Source organism: Tamandua tetradactyla, chromosome 6 (genome assembly GCF_023851605.1).
Source record: "Tamandua tetradactyla isolate mTamTet1 chromosome 6, mTamTet1.pri, whole genome shotgun sequence".
Lineage (NCBI taxonomy): Eukaryota > Metazoa > Chordata > Mammalia > Pilosa > Myrmecophagidae > Tamandua > Tamandua tetradactyla.
The window spans coordinates 12,584,569-12,597,834 of NC_135332.1; the positions used below are offsets into that span (position 1 = coordinate 12,584,569).

General features: G+C 39.6%; 1 long non-coding RNA gene across 3 annotated transcripts in view; it reads right to left on the reverse strand.

Annotated features, from left to right (window-relative positions):
• Positions 1 to 13,266, reverse strand: part of LOC143687073 (uncharacterized) — a 64,353-nt gene that overhangs the window by 20,052 nt on the left and 31,035 nt on the right. The window contains exons 1-2 of one of the 3 annotated variants that reach the window (XR_013177402.1): positions 8,472 to 8,772; positions 5,855 to 5,933 (exon numbers count right to left, since the gene is read on the reverse strand). The exons of 1 other annotated variant lie outside the window; for it this stretch is intronic. This is a non-coding gene — a long non-coding RNA (uncharacterized LOC143687073). Of the gene's footprint in view, positions 1 to 5,854; positions 5,934 to 8,471; positions 8,773 to 13,266 lie in introns of those variants that run through there. One more of the 3 variants, XR_013177401.1, reaches the window with a different exon arrangement.

Sequence of the window (13,266 nt, forward strand, 5' to 3'; positions counted from 1 at the left end):
AGGGACTATGAATCCCCTCCCTGCTTTGGGAAAATGTTCTGAAGCATTACTCACTATCATTACTCTTAAGTTCATCGTGCCACAGTTTCACCTTCTTTAAAAAAATGATGTCCAATTTTGGAAAAACCTCTGTAAGTATTTACTTACAAGTAAATTATTTACTTACAAGTAAACCTCTTGTAAGTATGAACTTACAAACAGATATATTGGGCTGTAGTACTTAGCCTACAAAATAATACTATATATTCTGGGAAGGATATAGCATAAGAAGTCTTTTTCTAATGACTGATCCTAATAAATTTAAAATATGACTCAGCATAAATAGGTTTGTGAAAGAGAAAAATTCACAGAGATGCAATTATTGAGTAAGGTTAAAGACATTTGCACATATGAATATATTTATTTATTTATTTTAATTTATTATTATTATTTTTTTGCATTGGGCAGGCACTGGGAATCAAACCCTGGTCTCCGGCATGGCAGACAAGAATTCTGCCACTGAGCCACTGTTGTGCCACCCATGAATATATTTAGATGATGCTTTCTTCATGTTTGGTTCATCTATCTGTCTCTATCACGTGCTTGTGTAAGCAAATAAAATTTCCTAGATATATTCACATTGATGAAATGCTGCTGGTCTGTACACATCTGTATCTGTCCATGAATGAGTCCATTTCAAGTACATATACATGTCTGTGCATGGATAGAAAGATAAGCTTGGCAATTGTGTGATTTGTTTCTGCTTAGGCAGTAAGTTACTAATCTCATGATTGGAACCAGATTTGTAGGAATTAAGAATTGAAATTGGAACAGCCACTGCTGTGTGCAGGATGTAAAGTGAGTCAAATGAATGGGGTATTAACCTTCAACCACTGAATATTAATCAGCTTTTCATAAGAAAGAAAACACAGAGCTTGCCACACTAAATATTTTCAGCACTTATTGACAGGATATGATTTCTTTTCTCCCTCACCCCTTTTACTTCTAGCTGTGGACCTGAACACAGTACAGTAGTAGGTTTGATGAAGACTCACCAATGATTTGAAGAACCCCAAGAGCTTTAGGTGGGGACTTTGTGAATGTGTCGGACCTGGTCAGAAGAGCTGGCTGTATCAGAAGCCAGGCTGCCTTCCAGTCATTCCTGCACACACAGGCCACGCCAAGCCCAAAGGGAACTCACAGGAAGGCTGTGCCCAGTGATGACCACAAAGTGAACATGTTAAAGGAATGTACTTCCCATTGCCCCAGAAAGGACTTGCAATTAAGGAATGATTCTGTTTGGATCAAGCATACTTCCAGACTAGGGGGAAGAGAAAGTCTTGTAATAATGGAGTCTGAATGAACACACAAATGGAAGTAGTAGTAGTCTTTTTTTCTTGTGCAAATATCACAATTGTTTTTGTTCAAGAAGATGATGTCATATGCTTTTGTCTACCTAATGATAGCATAACATCTGTATTAATTTCTACATTTCTATATATCTCTGTCTCTCTCATATATAGAAAAAAATTATAGGAAATATGGATAGATAGAGAAAATACGGGATAACGAATATATCCTATATATATGTATGCATGAGCAGATATAGTATATGCTATGTCACCAAAGAAGGTGGTAGATTCTTATTCGCTGTAGATGTTTTGAAACAGCATATATTATATTCAAGCTTTATATGCCTATATATATAAAGTCATTTATATATTACTACAAAGAGTGTATTTCCTGTGGCTAGGTTTAAGTGACAATTTGGCTCAATTTTAATAATCAGGAATGGGGGGAAGAAAGAAAAGATAGAATGATTTCTTCAACACCTGGCTCATGCAAGTCTCTTCAAAAAATTTTTCAAATATTTTGCAAATCTTGAAATATTTAGAAAATCTTTTTTTAATTTAAAAAGCTGCACTTCAACCAAGGGCAATGCATTTTTCTATAATATTGTATTATGTAGTCCTATAATCAACAGGTATCTCTCAACCCCAAACATATGAGAGCAGTGTGAAGTAGACGATTTCTTCCTCTTGGTGATTGCTAGTATGCTTTTCTTCTGAGAGATGAAGCTTTGCTCCTTCTGTATCTTCTTAACTAGATCCCCACTATCCTCATGGGCTCTCTGCCAAAAGTGTCTCACTCCTGATCCAACACACTGAAATAATCTCCATGTATTGCCCTCTTTAGCATTAAAAAAAATTCCTACTTCCTTTAGCTGGCAATTAACACTGAAAATCCACCCATTAGATTAATTCCACAAATGTGCTAATGACTGATAATATTTCAATACGTTAACCTGTAGGACCTTTAGGTAAGCAGAATTCTAAAGATGTTCCCCCTAAGAGTCCAATTCCCTGGTTGGCCAATCAAGCACGAATCCAGGTACTGCTGGGAAGGGACTTTACAGAGAGAATTAGGGTTACTAATTAAGGTTAGTAATCAGCTCAATATAATCACATAAGTCCTTAAAAGAAGAACAGGAAGGGCAAACAGTCAAGCAGAAGCAGTCAACACAAGAAATAAGGCAGAAGGGAAAAGCAGAAAGAGTCAAAACTTGAGAAGGACTTGACTTGTTGGCTTTGAAGATGGAGGAAGGAGGTCATGAGCCAAGGAATGTGGGGTCTCAGAGCTACAACCACTAGGGATTAAATTTGATTTAAAAAATCGTAATGAATTTGAAAACACAGTCTTCCCCAGATCCCCCAGTAAAGAACACTGTCCTGCTATTACTTGATTTTAGCACTGAGACCCCTGTTGGATTTTTGACCTACAGAAACCATGAGATAAAAAATTTATGTTGCTTTAAGACACTAAATCTGTGGTTATGACAGCAACACTAGAAAACTAACATGGGCAACCACTGAAGTCTCCTGAAAGAAAATTTTATTAATCCAATGAATTCTTCTTACTGAGCCACAGAATAGATTGAGAAGGGGATTGGGGTATGGGGAGAAAAAGATAACAGCCGACAAGGTATCCAGTACCCTTAAATCTCATCTCTAGTCTGCCTGTATTTACAATTGCCTCTAAGAAACTAGGACTCCTCATCTCAAAGTCGTGGCTAGAGGTTAGCTATATCTTTAATAATAAAATGTTGGCAAAAAGAATTGTACAAGGATGATGCGAAGGGAATGGAAATCAATGACTCTCCTTCCCATTGGCTTGCCTACATATTGGGTTGTAAATCTTAGCCAGTTAGTTTCCCATTGAACACGACTCACCCTCAGAGAAGTTAAATAGCTTTGTTGAGGTCACATAGCTAGTTAGTCATAAATTGGAAACTTGAGTCAATCTCCTAATGTTTTATCCTAAGTTTTCCATGTAACTACCATGGATGCATACTTGTTATAAAAACTGATGAGATTCAAAGGGAACACGTTAAATAAATAAGCCACAAGAAAGTGTGTTGTGTTCATGTATGTAAAAGAAACACAAGCATTTACCTAGATCATTTTTAGCTCAAGACACGTAAACGATGCTGATTTTCTAACTCACTGAAAACTCAGCCAAAAAATACTATTAATCACCAATGATATCCGGATACTTGAGACAAGGAGGATTTAGATTTAGATTACCTAAACCGGTGTTTCAAAAATTATCTACTATACTTTTCCCAAGATCTCATGGTCACTTCTTAACAATAAATGATCTTAGTACCAACAAGCCTGAATCCCATTTAGCAGATAAAATCAACTTGTTATCCTGGAAGGCAAATTAAAAAGCCTTAGGAAGAAAATGGAATGCCTTAGCATACATATGGAGACTGGAATTCAGAATTTAAAACTCAAGAAAAGCAAATATCCAGTTATTGGAGGGAGCCTTATTTGGAGGATGTTGTAGTCCCATCCTACCCACACCCCCACATTTGAATACCACTGACATTGCCAGCATCTTCTACCTCCCCTTGGTTTTTCGAGTTTCTCCCTTTCTGTCATTCTCAGCCAAACGCCAAACACCTCAAACCCCAGAATCCTGAAACAAATAACTACTGCTGTTTGCTGGGTTTCAGGACCACGTTACAGCGCCATCCCCATTTCAAGTCACCATATCAAAACAGTCAGAGCTGGAGAAAGATTCAGGCTGGTTTCTACTAGAGCAGCTGGTGCACATCCTAGCTTCAAGCTACCTAGGCCATGGAGGGAAACTCTAAAAGAGGTGGGATGGTTGAGATGATCAAGAATGGAATGCCACTTCCTACATTTTTGGAATGAGATCTATAAAGTAGCATAATGATCTGGAAAGCATCTCCAACTCTATAGTGAATGTATAATGCCCATTTTAGACATTCTGGTGAATTTTTCTTTGGCCTAGAAACTACAAATCAATCTAGCAGAGCCCTTAACTCTAACGAAAATTGAGATAAATCCATCAAAGAAAACCCAGACTTCCACACATGCACAAATGTTAACCAATTCCCTAAATTATGACAAAAAATAATATAAATTGAAGTAATTATTGTGATCCAGCCATTTCTAAGGAGTAAATGGCCTAGATTCACTAAAATCACAATTTTGAAGAAAATTCAATGTTATTATTAGTCTTTGCTTAAAAAAATACTTGCAAAAAGAGAGAGGACCCCTGTATGAAGAGAAGCATTTATAAGCCAGCTGGCATGTTCTCATGCTTTCTTGGAGACTGGCTTCATCACTTCTTGAGGACAGTTGTTCTGAGCTCTTGGGTTCTAAGAGATACAGCTATAAACTGATAATAAATTTTCTCCTTTAGTCATATTCTCCCTGATTGATTTCTGGTGATTGTTTCCAAAAATCCTAAATGATGCACAAAGCGATTCTTGGCAGATTAATCTTCCATTGAGAACTTACACCCTGCACATGTGCAAACAACTTACATTAAAACATAATTGAGATCACTCATGTAGTAACATGTTAAGAATCAAGAAGACCCAAGATCTGGCCTTGACTCTGACAGTATGCCTTGCTTGTCCTACAGGGAAGTCATTTAATGCCTTTGTACCTTAGTTTGTTCATTAATGAAATGAAGGAATTGTACTCAAAGATGTTTTTCCATGACCCCTTCTTTAAATGGAGACGATCTTCCCCATTCTTGGGGAATTCTATGAGTACCTGACAGGTGTGAAGTGGGTAGCCCGGGAAGTTAGCAAAGAGAACCTTGGCTCCATAACACTTCAAGAGAAATCACAACCTCTTTTAGGACCCCTAGAGGGAAGAGAGAAAATGCATTTGGGCAAAGAGATGGAGTGGCATCAGATACATCTCCAACTTACTTCCACTCTCCAATTCCTCTAACTTCATCTACTCTCTGTCAGTTATAAAGAGCTGCAAATGATGAATTAGAGAAGAAAGAAGAAGAGGAAGAAGAGAGAAAAACCAGAAGGGGAAGGAGAAGAGAAAGAAGGAGGGGAGAAAGGAGAAAGGGTAAAAGAAGAGGAAGAAAAATAAGAAAAGGAGACAGAAGGAGTAGGCAGAGGAAAAGGAAGAGGAGATCTTGATATTTAATCAGTTCCTTTCAGCTAGAGGAAGTAACACAAGGTTCCTGGGATGCCATCCATCTGTTAGTCTCAGATCCTCTACTACATTAGTATTCCATATTCTTTGGGAGTCGGGTAAGGAAAACAAACCCTCAAAGCAATGACACGGACAGAGCTGGAGGGATATTTCCACCTCATATCCTTACTGCCCACCATACTCCATACAATAACTATATCTTCAGAGACCCCTGCCACAATTCTTTCCATCTCAAAGGCAAATAGTAAAATGAGTTGACATGATTGGGTACAAACATGTAGCCTTTTGGCCTCTACACACATTCTTTCTGTGTCACTTTTAAAGCCACTTTACTCAGTGGTTCAGCAAAAGCATAGAAATTTGTCAGCTCTGAAAGATACCTCTGGGAAGGTAAAGGTCTTCATCCAATTCCAGAAAGATTATAGAATGCGGATGTTCTGTTCTTGGGAGCATGAGGGCCTAGATAAAAGAGAAAAGGTGAAGAATAGGACTCCTCTCTTATCACTGTCCAAGCCAGTTCCAGGAGGAGAGACCTAGGATGGTTAAATACTGTTTTTGCAGCTGTCACACAAACGCTATTTTAAAATCCCCCCATACTGTATCCCAGGATTTGATGCAAATCGTGCACATAATGGAGGGTCAAAATAACAACTTAGATGCAATCATCCAGATGTGTTGGAGTGAAATTTCTCCCATCTCCCTCCCCCAAAATTATCTGAATAATTTACACATACATGATCACCTTACTCCAGTGGGAAAATAATATATCTTTTTTTATTTCTTCCAAATACCTGCACTTTCCACCAGTGTTACGAGGAGAAAGCACCATATCCCAGGAAGCAAATAAGATAACTGTCAGCCAACCTGCCCCTATTTTAAATGCAGACAGAATTAATTTGTTTTCATTAACTCTTTCTCAAGTTACCTGACTTTGATTCCCAGCACAAAATGTATCTTTAAAAAAAGAAAAAAAGCAGTGCTAGATTTTCAGGAAATAGCAAGTTCTTTTTTCCTAAGATAAAAATCATTTGGCAAGCCAAGGTGAAATACTTCTAGTTTCCAGTAGAAAGAGAGAGGGGGAGAAAAAAAATTGGAAGATGTTAATGAACCACAGAAGAAATAGAAGGACGTTGGTGCTGTTATTATTTTTTTTAATCAGTTCCTACTTTTGAAAACAGCTCAATTTGCAGCCAATTTTTGTAGAATGGTCAGGTATTCCTTTGAGAGGCATGTCAGAGCTAAACCAGGCCTTAGGATGATGGCAGCAAAGAAGTGAACAATTCAGGCCATTTTAATTAAAGGACCCAGAATCATCAGAAATGACCTTTCCAACACAGCCTTTCATCTCCAGAGAGGACGAATTTGGTAAGAGTCATAAATAAGGGGCAAAGGGAGGGGGTCTTGGAGCCTGGGTGCCGGCACTGCCAGGGCCCTTCCTTATGGGGTCACTTTGACAGCGGTGGACAGTAGGCTGCTCCTACAGAAAGCAGTTTGTTTTACAATTAAATCTTTGAAAGAAGGGGATGGGGGGGATGTCCCACAGGATAGCAGAAAGAATAGAACCCAAAGATGAACTCTATGATTCATTTACCTCTTAATTAGAAACTTCTTGAACTCCTTGACACCTCAGGTGGCCATCATGGGCCCACTTTCTAGGATTCAGACACTAGTTGGACAGTGATGGTCAAAAGGAAAGCCAGGGAATGAGGTGAGAAAAAGGGACCCTGAAAACCAGCGTGAACCTCCCACAGAGGGTCAGCCCCTTGGAATAGTGGTTATGCCAAGAACAGCAAGACCCCTTAGCTCTGCTCTGAAACAGAGACAATTAAGTGTCAAACTCCCTGAGAAAACAGCCAGGAAACCATCAATGGGAGAGGTCATCAGCCTAACTTCTGCTGCACTGGGAAAATATGTCCTTGGTCAGGGAGGGTTGAGGTTGTCGGAAGAAGAGGGAAGGTAGGGATTACAGGGTCTGGAGAAGGACAGCAGGTGGTGGAGGGTTAAGGAAGGGAGGGCTATGCAATTTCCCTCTTCCTTTCTGGGAGGGATTAAGACATTTGGGGGCCCCAACACTCTATTGCCCATATACAGTTTTAAATATCTATATATATAAAACTGTAATATACTGGTGTCCTCCTTCTGTGTGCCAGAAGGTAATGTCGCTCCTGGCCTCCTGGTAGTTAGGTCTCCCATGAGATTTGCTTTGGGTCAATAGACTGTACGCTTGAGAGATGCGAAATGTTTTCAGGTGGAAGCCTTTGGCAGCTTCCCAATTTGCCTTTCCCCTACCCCTGTGACCATCGTCTTTTATGGTCCACCTGGTAGAAAGTCTACCAATCTCTTTCCCTAAGCAAGGGCAACATGGTCAGACCCTCACACCTCAGCCAGCTGACACACCATGAACAATTCACCTTTGTACTTTTCAGCCACAGAGATCCGGGCATTGTATTTACGGAGCATACAAAAATATAAAATAATAATCAAGACGTCAAAAACATTTCTGAGTTCCCATAATGACTACTTTGACATTTCCACAAAATAATCAAATTCTTTCCAGAATTTCTCTCCTTCATTTTATTCTTATTTTACGATGGGGTGGATTCAGTGTGGGCCCCATCTGCCCTGTTAGGAAATCCTACCCTTGGCCTCAGAAACCTTGCCCTGTGTGCTAACACACAATAGACCACAACTGGTTTCAAATATCATACTAAGATTCCACCATTGTCAGCCATACATCCTTGGAAAATTTACTCCAAACTCTAAATCTCAGCTTTCTTTGCTGTAAAATTAACATTGTAATTCTTATATTTTCAAGTTACCATGTTATGGGGGTGTTCAAGTTTGCTACTGCCAGAATGCAATATATCAGAAATGGAATGGCATTTTTTAAAAGGGGAATTTAATAAGCTGCAAGTTTACAGTTCTAAGACCATGAAAATGTGCCAATTAAAGCAAGTCTATAAAAATGTCCAATTTAAGACATCCAGGGAAAGGTACCTTGGTTCAAGAAGGCTGATGAAGTTCAGGGTTTCTCTCTCAGCTGGAAAGGCACAAGGCAAACATGGTGACATCTGCAAGCTGTCTCTCCAGGCTTCTTGTTTCATGACATTCCCCCAGGGGTGTTTTCCTTCTTCATCTCCAAAGGTCTCTGGTTATGTGGGTTCTTGTGGTTCTTGTCATTCTGAAGCTTTCTCCAAAATACTTCCTTTTAAAGGATTCCAGTAAACGAATCAAGACCCACCTAGAATGGGTGGCGTCACATCTCCCTCTACTCAAAGGTGAATACCCACAATTGAAGGAGTCACATCTCTGTGGAGACAACCCAATCAAGTTTTCAACCTATAGTACTGAGTAGGGATTAGAAGAAATGGTTGCACCCACAAGATTGATTAGGATTAAACATGGCTTTTCTAGGGTACATGATCCTTTCAAATCATCACAGAGGGGAGAAAAGTATTCAAAGTACGGTGTCTCTCCTAGCTCCTTCCATCCTGGACATGCGATTCAAACTCAACTAAGAAAGGTTTCCCCTTCCATAAGATGGGGATGGTAGCATCTGCCTTCTGCCCTTGGGTCAGAATTAAATAAATCAGTCAACACAGAGCCCCTAGAAGGTACTAGACACTAAATATTTATCAGTTGATGTGATTGTTGTCACATTCTTTTATTAATAAATTGCATGGCATCTGATATATATAGTCAATAAATGCTAGGTTCTTCTCTTTTTCTTGGAGAGGGAGTTCTTTGGGTTTAGGTTTGGGGTTTTTCACAATAGCATTATCAGTAATTAACAAATAGGGTGGTCAGCAACCTACTGAGAAGAGAAAAGGACTCAATAAAGAATCTCTGCTTTGGACCCCATTATGAGGAGATGTGTCTGGATCCTTAAGATGCCAGGCTTTTTCTATTCTGCAAACACATGGCTTCTATTAATTTACTGATACTGACACATCAGAGGCTTCCAAAGAACCCTGGGCCTCTGATGTATGAAAGGTTTGCATGCCCAACAAGGAAAAGGCAGGCTCCTCAGGCAAGAAAATGCAGCCAGGGGTGGGGCAGTGGAGGTGTTGAGTTTAGGTAGGAGACCCAATCTGGCTCTGATTTTAATAACCGTCCTGTCCATGCCTGAACGTAAACTAGCCACACCTGGTGAAATTTCAAATGCTGCTGGGGCTCCAGTACTGATGTCAGTGTGCATGCAGAGCCTCCATTAATCAGAGTGAGTGTCGTGTGGGTGCGTGCTAAGCGGGGACTGGAGAATATTCAGTAATTTGCACAGTGTGCACACACCACCTCTGCTGAGCTCTCTAATCCAAAGCCAACCCTAGCTCGAATGTTCCGCTCCTTTTATTTTGTGTTCTAAGGACATCGCTGTTTGGTTGGCTTCTTAGAAGCAGGCTTGAATTCTAATGAGGTTTCAGTGAGAGGCTGGATGATGGTAACTCAATCCTGCCCTAACTTTGTCATCTGTTTTCCGTCTTCAGAGCTGCTTCTTCCACTTTTAACAGTGGATCTTGTTCTGCATCTCACAGCAACAAGTGCTATTGGAAAGGGAGAGGGGAGGCAGGGGCATGGCTGAGTTGAGATGCTTGGGACAATTCTTTGCTCTAAATTTCATCCCAGAGGGGATGATTCTAAGAAAATCAGGCTTTGTGTCCTTGATTACAGAAAGGCCTATTTAATCAGGCCAGTTCTGTTATCTCTCAAAATGTTTGCAGTTTCAAAGTTTACAGCCAGGGTGAGCAAATAAAAGTGTACCAGAAGATTAATGACAGGGCACATACTTAGAGGTTGACTAGGTGTTTTCACATATACTGAATAATTTGATTCTTTCAGCATCCTGACGAGCTAGATGAGCAGCATCCTGATGAGCTATTGGCCCCATTTTACAGGTGAGGAAAGGAAGACTAGAGAATGGAAGGTTAGTGAAATAACAAACCAGGGCTGGGATTAAAGGAATGCCTGAGGGAGGTCCACCCACCTTGATTTTCATCCCACCTCCAGTCGGCTAACTCCAAGACCTTGGCAAGTGATGTGGGTTGAACCGTGGACCCCCAAAAAGATGTGTTTAAGTCCTAAACTTCAGTACCTATGAATGTGACCTTATTTGGAAATAGGGTCTTTGCAGATTTAATTAGTTAAAATGAAGTCATCTGGATTAGGGTGAATCCTAAATCCAGTATGATTTGGTGTCCTTCTAAGAAGAGAGAAATTTGGGCAGAGAGACACAGACACACAGAGAGAATGCCATGTGACAATGAAGGCAGAGGTTGGGAGTGATGTTCCCACAAGCCAAGGAATGCTGGCGATTGCTGAGAATCACAGAAGCTGGAAGAAGCAAAGAAGAATCTTCCCCTAGAGCCTTCTGAGAGAGCATAGCACTACTGATACTTTGATTTGGGACTTCTAGCATCCTGGACTGTAAGATAATAAATTTAAGTTATTTTAAGTCACCCAGTTTGTGGTACTTTGTTATGGCAGCCCTAGGAGACAAATAGAGCAAGTTTCTTGGCCTCTCTGCATCTGTTTCCTCATCTGTAAAATGGGGGAAACGATAGCTGGTACATCATGAATAGCTTTAAGGAGTTAATATGTGTGAAAGTGCATAGAGATCATGTGTGGATAGAAAGTGGTTAATGTACTTTGTTTTTTGTGATTATGAAGAAAAGTATAAAGTTAGAAATTTGGGACCAAAAGAGTTTGGGGACTGAAATTATCCATAGGAAAGAAGAATTGGGCTGAGATAAATTCCATATCATTACGATACAGAGAAAAACAAAACAAAATGCCCCTGTTTTTGTGTAGATGTGCAATTCCTGTCTCGTCTACACCCCACGGTAACCTGGAATGTCCCCGAAGGACAGATGGCATGTGCTCCAAATCCCTCCCGGTCAACAGGAAGATTCTAACTGAATATGACAACTAGCCATAGAAAGTTTTATTTCCCTCTTATTTTACAAAAGCACATCCAAAAAATGTATGAAAAAAAGAGAAAATTTTATCTCCTCTAATCCATTTAATAACGACGAAATTAAATTGAGCCCCTCATTTTATTTTACTCATGCCAGGCCTGATACAACATATGGTGCACACATTTTCTAATGTGTTTCTAATGTGTAGAGAGGGTGACCAGCTGTCCTGGTTTGCTCAGGATGAGGAGTTACCTGGAATCTGGGACTTTTGGTGCTAAAACTGGGAGATTCCCAACCAAAACCTGGAAAGTTGGTCATGCGACACAAAGCAGTTACTGTCATCCCATTTTGCAGAGAAATGAAACTTGAGGAGACCCAAGGCCTCAGAGGTGGTCAGACTAGTTGAGTATTTAATTCTGTGCTTTTAAACCATTATAAGACATTAATTAGAAAGAACTTCTTCCTATGGGGGAAGTTGTAGCCTGAGTGAAATAGCTATTACTTTCTTTATCAGAAAGAGTTAATGTTCTCCTGGATTGTTTTCCCTATTGCTGACTCTGTGGCATGTTTTCTTTTCTATTGTTATATTTCCAAATTTGGGACATGAACTGAAATGCTAATTAACAGATCATTTTATTTTTTCTACAGCGTCATTCTACCTTTGGGGAAAAAGAACAAGGACATTAGCTTTAGCATTAACAAGACTTGATTCTTTAAGAGACGGATTCTATTATCTTGTTTTCTTTCCTCCGCCTCTAAAAATAAATACACCTTGGCGTTAACTAGCAGCAACATCTACAAGTGACATTACTAGAATAGTTGAAATCTATGAATTAAAACTTTAAAAGCCACCACTGACTCTCAGAGGGCACTTTCTTAGCTCCTAAGTACTTTCCAAATAAATGTCAAGGGTACACATCACCTATTTTACTGCCTGTAGGAATCATCTCAAGTTGTAAGGAGGCTCAGGAAGAAAGGTTCCTCCTGGAGAAGTACTTTCCAACCCCTCAATCATTGTCCATGAATGGATTTACTTAAGCAAGAGCTTAAATACATTTTAGAAGGAACCAGTGATCGTAATGGCAAGACGAACACTGGACCAATTTAAGGGCTGCGTGGGGACACTCTAAAACCCCCAGGCCAAAGAGAACTTCTTGATTTGAGAGCAGAACAGGTCCAAGTGGGAGCTTAGGCCGTTTCTGTTTCTCCTGAAGACCTGCCCTACAAATTAAAACAAAGAAAAAAATCCCTAGGTGGGAGATGATTAAAGTTTTGAATCTGATCGTTTGAAAATCACAAATGTTGGAGGGAAGTCCTGCTGTTCTGAGAATTTGGCTTTTCTTGTAAAATCCTAGAGGTAGCTGAGCTTCAAAAGAATCCTTGATTTGAATGAAAAGTGAGAGTTTTTCTAGATCATCATATTCTTCTGATATCAGATGTTCTTTAGTCTATCATTTTCCACTCTGGCTTATGTGGACGTCTAGGCCTGGTTCCGTCAACTCATTTAATCACTGATTTCACCAAAAAACATGTTTTCTGTTTATCTTTTCCACATTGAAGACAATCTCTGCTTTCTAGCTTTCCTAATCCCAACTTTCTGGATTTCATATTAGAATGGCTGTGTGGCATGAGGAATCTTTGCTGGCCTTGACAGGTTGTAAACTGCATACACATAGCAAGAAAATTCAGTGACTTCTCCCAAAGATACACACTTACCAAATTCTAATATGAAAATAGAAAATCACTTTAATTTATTGTAACCGAAGGGGGGATTTATGCAAATCAGTGCTGAGTTACAAGTTTTTTTAAGAGAAAATTAGTGAGGAAAACTTGCCCACAAATATTTAAATTTCATAGACAAGATAGTTGCTGAATTGGAG